Below are 10,509 nucleotides of genomic sequence, written 5' to 3' on the forward strand. Positions count from 1 at the left end.
ATTATGACCTTGTCATTGACTATCATCTAGGAAAAGCCAATGTAGTTGTAGATGCTCTGAGTAGAAAATCTCTGTTTTCCTTGCGAGCTATGAATACTCGATTCTCATTATCTAATGATGGTTCAAGTATAGCTGAGTTAAAAGCTAGACCCACACTTTTTCAATAGATCTCTGAAGCTCAGAAAAATGATAGTAAGTTGCAAGAAAAATGGATACAAAGTGAATCAACTCTTGACTCAGAATTTCAGATTGGGACTGATGGTTGTTTGTTATTCAAAGGAAGAGTATGTGTACCAAAAGGTTTAGAACTAGTACAAAAGATTTTGAATGAAGATCACAATGGTAACATGTCTATTCATCCTGGTAGTAATAAAATGTATAATGATTTAAAAAAGATGTACTGGTGGCCGAGAATAAAGTGGGATATTTCTGAGTTTGTGTCTAAATGTTTGATACGTTAGCAAGTAAAAGCTGAACATCAGTTGCCTTCTGGACTATTACAACTAGTTACGATACCATAATGTAAATGGGAAAGAATTACTGATAAACCGTAAATTATACACATTTTTTCCCCACGTTTAATGTATTTTATGGATGATTTCTCATTAGAATTGGTGAATTCGATGCTTCTAATGCTTTAATTTCATGTTTTATACTTAGGAGAGCATAGGAGAGAGAAAGGAACGAGAAACGGGCCAAAAATGGAGAAAATAGACCAAAGTACGAAACCAACACGGCTTGGACCTCCTCACACGGGCAGACCACACGGCCGTGTCAATCTGGAAAAATTGGAACACAACTCACACGGGTATAGCACACGCCCGTGCCATTCTAATAGGCTCGAACACGGCCTGAAGTAATCGCACATGGGCGTGTCACACGGGCGTCTCCCTGCTGAGCCCAAGTTATGTCCAATTCGGAAAAGGCTACTTTTGAGGGCTTCTAGGCATTCCAAAGCCTATAAATACACCCTAGAAGAGGAGAAAAAGAGAGATGGAGAATAGGTGGTAAGGAATTACCCAAAGGAAGTCGATTGATCCATCTCAGAAGTCGGATTCATCATCAAGACTGAAGATCTCTCCTCAATTTCCCTTTAGGAGTTTTGGGTTTTCTTTATGTTTTGTATTCTTTATTCTTCTGAGATGTTTTCTTATTTAGTTATGAACTAAATCCCCTAAATATCTAAGGGGAATGAAACCTAAGACGAATCTTGTTATTATTTTCTGAATTGTATGATAAATATTTAACTTGTTCTTAATTATGTGCTCTTAATTCTTGTTTTGATATCCAGGATACTGATTCAAGACATGCTCTTATTCAGAAGAGGAATAGACCCTGTCTAAAAGTACTTTTTCACAATTAAGCGGAGTTGTTTGCACGCCTAGAAATAGGGTGACAAGATTTTGCCGGATTAGGGTGAATCCTAATAAGGGGATCCATAGATCGAGTTAATACAACCCTGAAGTATTAATTAGAGAAAATTCTCGGTTATTCAATTTAGAGATTAGACGTTATTAGTCTTGAATAGGGATAATAACATAACTTAGGGATCTCTACGGAACAAGTTGAATGAATAAATCGTCCGATTCGGAGCCAGAATAACAAGTAAAGTCTAGGTGGATTTTTCTTTAGGTACTGTCTCAAGTCAATCAATTTTCCCAAAAGCAATTCCCCAATTCTTTTCTCTGTGCATTCTTAGTTTAGATAATTATTTAATTAAAACAAAATCTCATTATTCTTAGGCTAGATAATAAAAAGACAGTCATTACTAGTACTTTTAGTTCCTTTGGGTTCGACAATCCGGTCTTGCTAAAAACTATACTACTATTCGATAGGTACACTTTCCTACATCACGATAATAGTTAGTCTAAGTTTGATCTTCATTATAAATATTTATTACTTGTTACGAATCACGCGATAATAGTTAGCCATTTATTTTTCTTGCAATTTAATTTAATTTTATTACTATTATTTATTGATTTAATTTTTCTTTCTCTTGGCAGGTTTTTATAGTTTATGACTAGAAGAAACCCGTCAGGACCATTACTTTTTGACGAAGAAATTGATTGTACAGTTCGTAGAAACCAAAGAGAAATAAGGCGTAGCTTAAGATACACAGGGAACTAGCAAGAAGACGATACTCAACCACCAACCAAAGAGATGGCTGAAAACCAAGGCAATCAGCTACCTCCTGTAATTGCGGCTAATCAGAATCCTACTCCACGTACTATCAGTTTGTTCAGTTTGATGGTTTGCAGGATGAAGATCCAAACGCCCACTTAGCAAACATTCTAGAATTTTGCAATACATTTAAAATAAATGTCATTTCTGATGATGCCATTCGTCTTCGGTTATTTCCTTTTTCATTGAGGAACAAAGCTAAACAGTGGTTGAACTCGTTGCCACGAGGGTCAATTACTACTTGGGAACAAATGACGGAAATTTTTTTACTAAAATACTTTCCGCCGGCTAAAACGACTAAATTACATAATGATATCTCTTCTTTTGTGCAGTTGGATTTAGAAACACTTTACGATGCATGGGAGAGATACAAGGACTTACTGAGAAGGTGCCCTCAACATGGGTTACCGCTTTGGCTTCAAGTACAAACATTCCACAATGGTCTGAGTCCCTCGACTCGGCAAATGGTTGACACAGCTGCTGGCGGAACCATCAACAACAAAACACCTGAAGAGGCTCATGATTCATTGAAGAAATGTCACTGAATAACTATCAGTGGCAAGTCATGAGGACTAAGCCAATAAAAATAGCCGGCGTTTATAACGTCGACTCAGTTATTATGCTGTCAAATCAGGTAGAACTTCTCAATAAAAAGATTGATGGTTTACTTGGTTCTACGTAGGTACATCTAGTAATGAGGTGTGACTCAAATGGAGGAGGTGTGCATACAGAATATCAATCCTTCAATCCTACAACCGAAGAGGAACAAGTCAACTATATGGGTAACAATAACTTTAGATCTCAAAATAACCCATACAGTAATACTTATAATGTAGGTTGGAGGAACCACCCAAATTTCTCCTGGGGAGGTCAAGGGAATCAAAAGCCACAAAATCCTCAGGGTTTTCAACAACCACCTTACCAACAAGAGAAAAAACTGAACCTTGAGGAGATGCTCTCAAAATTCATATCAATGTCAAAAACCCGTTTCCAAAATACCGAGACAACACTTAAAAATCAACAAGCATCGATCCAAAGACTCAAAACTCAAATAGGCCAGCTATCCAAACTAATCTTTGAATGACCACAAGGTAGCTTACCAAGTAATACTGAACCTAACCCAAGGGAACACATCAACGCAATTAGTACTCAAGATAAGGAAGGATTCATTGTGCCTGAGCCAAAATTGATGCAAGAAACTGTGGTGAGCAAAGGTGAAAGTGAGGTAAGTCATAACAAAACGATGAATGAAGAATATATACCTCGTGTCCCATACCCTAACGCGACAAGGAAAGACCGCTCAGACGAAAAATTCGGTAAATTCCTCAAACTTTTGAAAAATTACATATTAACCTACCGTTTATTGGAGCTTTGTCGTAGATGCCAAATGCAATGAAATTTTTAAAAGAGCTTTTAGTAAATAAGCGAAAGTTGGACAAAGCGTCGCATGTGGAGCTAAATGCAGTCTGCTTAGCTATTCTCCAGAATAAGCTACCCCACAAATTGAAAGATCCAGGGAGTGTTACAATTCCTTGTTTAATTGGTAGTTTAGATATAAGTCATGCATTAGCTGATTTAGGGGCTAGTATTAACGTCATGCCTTACAAAATGTTTAAGCAACTAGGTCTTGGGAAACCTAAACAAACTAGGATGAGCATTCAATTGGCAGATAAAACTATAAGATTCCCTAAGGGTATTATTGAAGATGTACTCGTGAAAGTAGATAAGTTCATATTTCCCGTTGATTTCGTTGTTCTAGACATAGAGGAGGATAATAACACCCCCTTTGATTTTGGGAAGGCCCTTTTTAGCAACTGCTAAAACAATTATTAATGTTGGCATAGGTGAGCTTACACTTCGTATGGGAGACGAAACGATCACCCTTCAAGCTTGTAATTCCGGCATCACATCGAACATTGAAGGTAATAGCCCACACCAATCTACTAAAACTAACAATATGACTTTGTAGAAATTAAGCTTCAAAGAAGTTCACGAGCCATGTTCCAGAAATGATAGAGGACACATTCATGAAGAACGAAGGCTACGGATAGAGGAGCTAGATGAATGGCGAGCACATAAACCGAGAACACATGATAAACTGAAACTATGCCAAAACAAGCTTGATACCTCTCATAATCAACTTAAAGTTGGTGATAAAGTCTTACTAGATGCCATAGATCCCTACATTGTCACTACCACACCGAATTAGGAAATCCCTCTTACGGTACTCAGTATTTTTCCATTCAGTACGGTGAGGTGAGTCACCCCAAGTTCAGCACTTTTAAGGTAAAAAAACACCCTATTAAAACCCTATTTTGATGAGATTGATAGTAGGAATGAGGAGTATAAACTCCTTAAACCACCCTGACCATTCACTAGAGAGGTAAGTCGAGCTTAGACTATAAATAAGCGCTTCTCGGGAGGCAACCCGAGCACTAACATATTTTGATTCCTTTATTTTTAATTTCTAAAACTTTAAATCATTAACTTTATCTTTGAATTGTAAAGTTTTTCAGCACACACAGCCAGGCACACGAGCGTGCCTAAAGCCGTGGCCAAACAGGGGAAGAGACACGACCGTGCAATACAGCCGTGTGGAAGTAGGACATGATTTCCCCAAAACACGGTATGCGATAAATCCCCATGGCCGTGCAACATGGCCATGGGTGAACTTGATAGGCGAACAAGGGCGTGGGAATGGAAAAACACGGGCTTGCCAGGGGCAAGGCTCGATTTTGTTTCTTCGACACGGGTGTAAGACACGCCCGTACCGTTAAGCCATGGATAACAATACACGGGCGTGGTACCCTAACACACGAGCGTGGGAGAAGCGAACAAAGCTAGGCACGACCGTGCGACATGGCCGTGTCCACACACGCCCCAAACATACGGGCATGGGATAGTAGCCGGGCACGACCTAAATTGCAAAATTTAAAAACATGGGCTTACCCTCAGAGTACACGGGCGTGGCCCTAGGAGGTGTGGCCCTCCCCTATATAAGCAAACCATTGTTCATCTTCTTCCCACTTTCAAAACCCTAGCCGAAATCTCCCCTTTTCCACTCCCTAATCCCTATCCCGGCCACCATTCCCTAGCTTCTCATTTCCCCAACCCCCAAACCATCCTAAAACCCACTTTCTTGGAATTAATCCTCAGTTCCCTATCTCTTTTCCCTCTCCTACAGTTTCCATGAGGGCCCCAAGAAGAGCTCTTCCAAAACTTCGGGCCCGACCTTTAGCAGCAGGCCGCTGCATCTACTGGGCAGATGTCTCCACAAGGCATCTCGAGCATGCTTAGCATGAGGATGATTGAGAGGGCCGAGGAACCTCCTTTCCCCAGTATCATCTCACCCAATCTACAGAGGAAGAGGCCTACGAGGACATTCCTAATGATGTCCCCCCACAGCATGAGGACCCACCGACTCAGCCACCGCCACCCTCTCGTCCAGTTCATGTGGCAGCTTCATATGCTAACATCTCTGAGCGCCTCACCCGATTCGAGCATCAGTGTTTTCAATGATTTGACAACATTGATGCTACTGTACAATAGATTTGTCAGCATCTCCACATCTCATCGCCAGTCCCACTTCGCGAACCATCCAGTGATGAAGATGTTTAGAAATATTTATTTTATTATTTTATGTTTTAATTTTTATTCAAACTACTTTTTATTTTTATTTTTTATTTTTTTAGTAGATTTAGAATTTTATTATAAATTTTGGTTATTTATTTTTGAGTACTTATTCTTCCTAATATCCCCTAAAAAGTTCTTGATTTTATCACAGTTATATAGAGCTCTTAAGCTCATTATCATAGAGGAACTAAAACTCCACCGGGAAAGGTTCTCCACGACTACCATGTCCTGCTCGACCACAACCATAGCTACCATTAGATATAATATTCTTTTGGCGCAAGACTTATGGCCTAATGAACCTCTACGACCACCGGAGTATCCTCCTCCACTCTCAAACCGATTACTCTCCAAAACTCTAGTTTGAGGAATTCATCATACAAGAAGTTTCGCTCCTCTCCCTATCTTATTTTTATTTTATAATACCTATCTTTGAACATTAAGGGCAATGTACATCTTAAGTGTGGGGGGTATTTATTAATGATTGGCTTGTTTTCTTGAAAAGCTCTCATATTATATTTAGGATAAATTTTGATTGGTTTATGATTTTGATTGATATATCTTGAATTAAAACATAGGGATTTATGCATTGGCTATTTAAACTTTAAGACATTAGAGAATCAAGCATGATAAGTTGATTTTTAAGAATTTAAAATTATAGGTTGTTTCCCTAAGTCTAGGTATTACTTTGAACTGGAATTCACGAGTCTAAACATCAAAAAGCCATAATTTTATGAGATTTTTGAGCCTTTTGAGCATCTATTCATCCTTTCATGCTCACTTTTATCATTTCTTTGAGTGCGTCAGTATTGAACTGTTATTCTAGAACTTGCTTGATTATGTATGTCGAGACCACACCATTTGATTTGATATATCAAAATGATTAAGACACTTTGGATTAACCCACTCATGCCATGAAAAGCCTACCTCCACGATTAACCCCTAGTAAACCCCTTTGAGCCTAACAAACCATTTCTTGTATTACCTTTAATATTAACCTTTAACCTATTATTGTTGAAATCCCCTAAATTAATCTCTATTTTTTTCGAGATTTGAGTTGAATGGATTGCCTAGCTATGTTTTGTTCTTGATATTTAGTCTATATTATTTAACTTGTTCTTCAAAAAAAAGAAAAGAAAAGAAAACTATGTATGCATATTTGTAATTTCATATTCTGAGAGAAGCTCTGTTGTACGCAAGTGAAGATTAACTCTTTTTCTAGTTAAGGAAACTTTTCAAGTCAATCTCGATTCTATCCCTTTCTTTCATCTTGTGACCACACCCGTAACCAAGCCTCATTACAACCCTCTAAAAACCTTTTGATTGATGTATCATCTTAAATTATAGTGGTGGAGATTTGATTTTCATGCAAGCCTATGGTAATGACTTTCCATTATTAACTATTGAGTGCTTCCTTTATTGTCCTTAAAACACCTCGAGTGATTTGAGTGAATCTTTAGTGAGGATGTAAAACTCTGTGATATTCTGAATTAAAGGTAATTACTTAGATGAGGGAAGACACCTATGTTTTCAGAATAAAATGCTCAACTTGGAATGATTGAAACTTTTATGCTCTTTTAGTTAAATTCTCAATGTATGATTACTTATTGTTTAATGTGAGATATTATCGATAGAAATTATAAGTTGAGAAGGATTTATTTTGATTATGAGTTGAGAATTTTGCTTGAGGACAAGCAAATGCTTAAGTGTGGGGGTATTTGATAAACCGTAAATTATACACATTTTTACCCCATGTTTAATGCATTTTATGGATGATTTCTCATTAGAACTGGTGAATTTGATGCTTTTAATGCTTTAATTTCATGTTTTATACTTAGGAGAGCATAGGAGAGCGAAAGAAACGAGAAATGGGCCAAAAACGGAGAAAATGGACCAAAGTACGAAATCAACATGGCCTGGACCTCCTTACATGGGCAGACCACACAGCCGTGTCAATCTAGCAGAATTGGAATACGACTCACACGGGCATAGCACACGCCTATACCATTCTAATAAACCCAAACACGGCCTGAAGTAATCATACACAGGCGTGTCACACAGGCGTATCCTTGCCGAGCCCAAGTTAAGTCTAATTTGGAAAAAGCCACTTTTGAGGGCTTCTAGGCATTCCAAAGCCTATAAATACACCCTAGAAGAGGAGAAAAAGAGATACGGAGAATAGGTGGTAAGGAATTACCCAAAGAAAGCCGATTGATCCATCTTAGAAGACGGATTCATCATCAAGACTGAAGATCTCTCCTCAATTTCCCTTCAAGAGTTTTTGGTTTTCTTTATGTTTTGTATTCTTTATTCTTCTGAGATGTTTTCTTATTTAGTTATGAACTAAATCCCCTAAATACCTAAGGGGAATGAAACCTAAGGCGAATCTTGTTATTATTTTTTGAATCGTATGATAAATATTTAACTTGTTCTTAATTATGTGCTCTTAATTCTTGTTTTAATATCCTAAGATACTGATTCAAGACATGCTCTTATTCAGAGGAGGAATAGACCGTATATAAGAGTACTTTTGTCATAATTAAGCGGAGTTGTTTGCGCGCCTAGAAATAGGGTGACAAGATTTTGCCGGATTAGGGTGAAACCTAATAAGGGGATCCATAGATCGAGTTAATACAACCCTAGAGTGTTAATTAGAGAAAATTCTCGGTTATTCAATCTAGGGATTAGACGTTATTAGTCTTGAATAGGGATAATAACATAACTTAGGGATCTCTACGGAACAAGTTGAATGAATAAATCGTCCGATTCGGAGCCAGAATAACAAGTAAAGTCCAGGTGGACTTTTCCTTAGGTATTGTCTCAAGTAAATCAATTTTCCCAAAAGCAATTCCCCAATTCTTTTCTCTGTGCGTTCTTAGTTTAGATAATTAGTTAATTAAAACAAAACCCCATTATTCTTAGGCTAGATAATAAAAAGACAGTCATTATTAGTTCTTTTAGTTCTTTTGGGTTCGACAATCTGGTCTTACTAAAACTATACTACTGTTCGATAGGTACACCTACATCGCGATAATAGTTAGTCTAGGTTTGATCTTTATTATAAATATTTATTACTTGTTACGAATCACGCGATCAATTACCATGGACTTTGTATCGGGATTACCTCTATCTCCAAAGAAGAAAGATGTCATTTGGGTGATTGTGGATCGATTGACTAAGTCTGCACACTTTATTTTGGTACGTATGGATTATTCGTTGGACAAATTGGCAGAATTATATGTTTTTGAGATTGTCAGATTGCATGGAGTGCCTATCTCCATTGTTTCAAATAGAGACCTTCAGTTTTCATCTTGATTCTAGCGCAAATTGCAAGAAGCTCTGGGTACTCAGTTACACTTTAGTACTGCATTTCATCCCTGGACAGATGGTCAATCTGAACGAGTAATACATATTTTGGAAGATATGCTTCTGTGTTGTATACTTGAGTTTGAAGGTAACTGGGAAAAGTATTTACCTTTAGTTGAATTTGCTTACAACAACAGTTACCAGACTAGTATCAAAATGGCACGGTATGAAGCTTTATATGGTCACAAATGTAGAACTCCATTGTATTGGATAGAAATCAGTGAGAAAAATTTACACGGATTTGACTTAGTTCGTGAAATCAAGGAAAAAGTGAAAGTTATACAGGACAGTTTTAAAGCAGCCTTTGATCGTCAAAAGTCCTATGCTGAACTTAAACGAACAAAAATAGAATTTCAAGTCAGCGATAAGGTATCCTTAGAAGTATAGCCCTGGAAGAAAGTTCTCCACTTTGGTCACAAAGGAAAACTGAGTCCACGGTTTATTGGACCATATGAGATTATAGAAAGAATCGGACCGATTGCATATCGGTTAGCTTTACCACCAGAGCTTGATCGAATTCATAATGGTTTTCATGTGTCTATGCTACAACAGTACTGATCCGATCTTTCACATGTTATTTCTCCTACAGAGGTAGAGACTCAACCTGATATGGCATATAGTGAAGAACCGATCAAAATATTAGCTCGGGAAACAAAAGAGTGAAGAAAAAAGAAGGTAGCGTTAGTAAAAGTTCTTCAGCAATGACATGGTATAGAGGAGGCTACCTGGGAGCCAAAGGATACTATAAGGAATCAATATCCAAATCTTTTTATTGGTAAGATTTTTGAGGACGAAAATCCCTAAAGGGGTAAGAGTTGTAACAGTTCATTTTTCAGCGAAATCAGAACAGTGGTTTTAGGACCACAAATCCTATCCAAAAGTAAAGTTCATTTTTATTTTATTATATGGTCTGTATTATGATAGACATGTCGTGTGAAAATTTTGATACAAAAATTTTATCGATTAAGTGTTTAATTACGAGAAGGACTAAATCGCATAAAATGTGAAAGTTGAATTCTAGTAGCTATAAGGATTAAATAACTATGGAATTCAAAACTAGAGGTGACTCATCCATGGAAATTTAGAAAAATGGCAAGGACTAACTTGGAATTTGAAAAATATTTAATTAATTAAAATATGAAAAGAAAATATCATCTTATTTTCTCATCTTCTTCAACCTAAAATACATGGAAACCTTAGGAGAGTGATAAAAATCTTTCATGGATTAATTGGATCTGGAAAACTCACATTCGAGGTTAGATCGAGAAGAAGAAAAGGTTTCGAATTACTAGATTTTATACGCAAACAAGTGTCAATGTAAGATCGTGTAAC

The 10,509-nt window shown here is 37.3% G+C and overlaps 1 non-coding gene across 1 annotated transcript; it reads right to left on the bottom strand.

Moving 5' to 3' along the window:
* Positions 1–2,481: 2,481 nt before the first annotated feature.
* On the bottom strand, positions 2,482–2,587 carry LOC128287664 (small nucleolar RNA R71). The gene has a single exon (XR_008278364.1). It is a non-coding gene; the product is annotated as a small nucleolar RNA R71 (small nucleolar RNA).
* Between the last annotated feature and the right edge of the window lie 7,922 nt (positions 2,588–10,509).

This window comes from Gossypium arboreum, chromosome 13 (genome assembly GCF_025698485.1).
Source record: "Gossypium arboreum isolate Shixiya-1 chromosome 13, ASM2569848v2, whole genome shotgun sequence".
Classification (NCBI taxonomy): Eukaryota; Viridiplantae; Streptophyta; class Magnoliopsida; order Malvales; family Malvaceae; genus Gossypium; species Gossypium arboreum.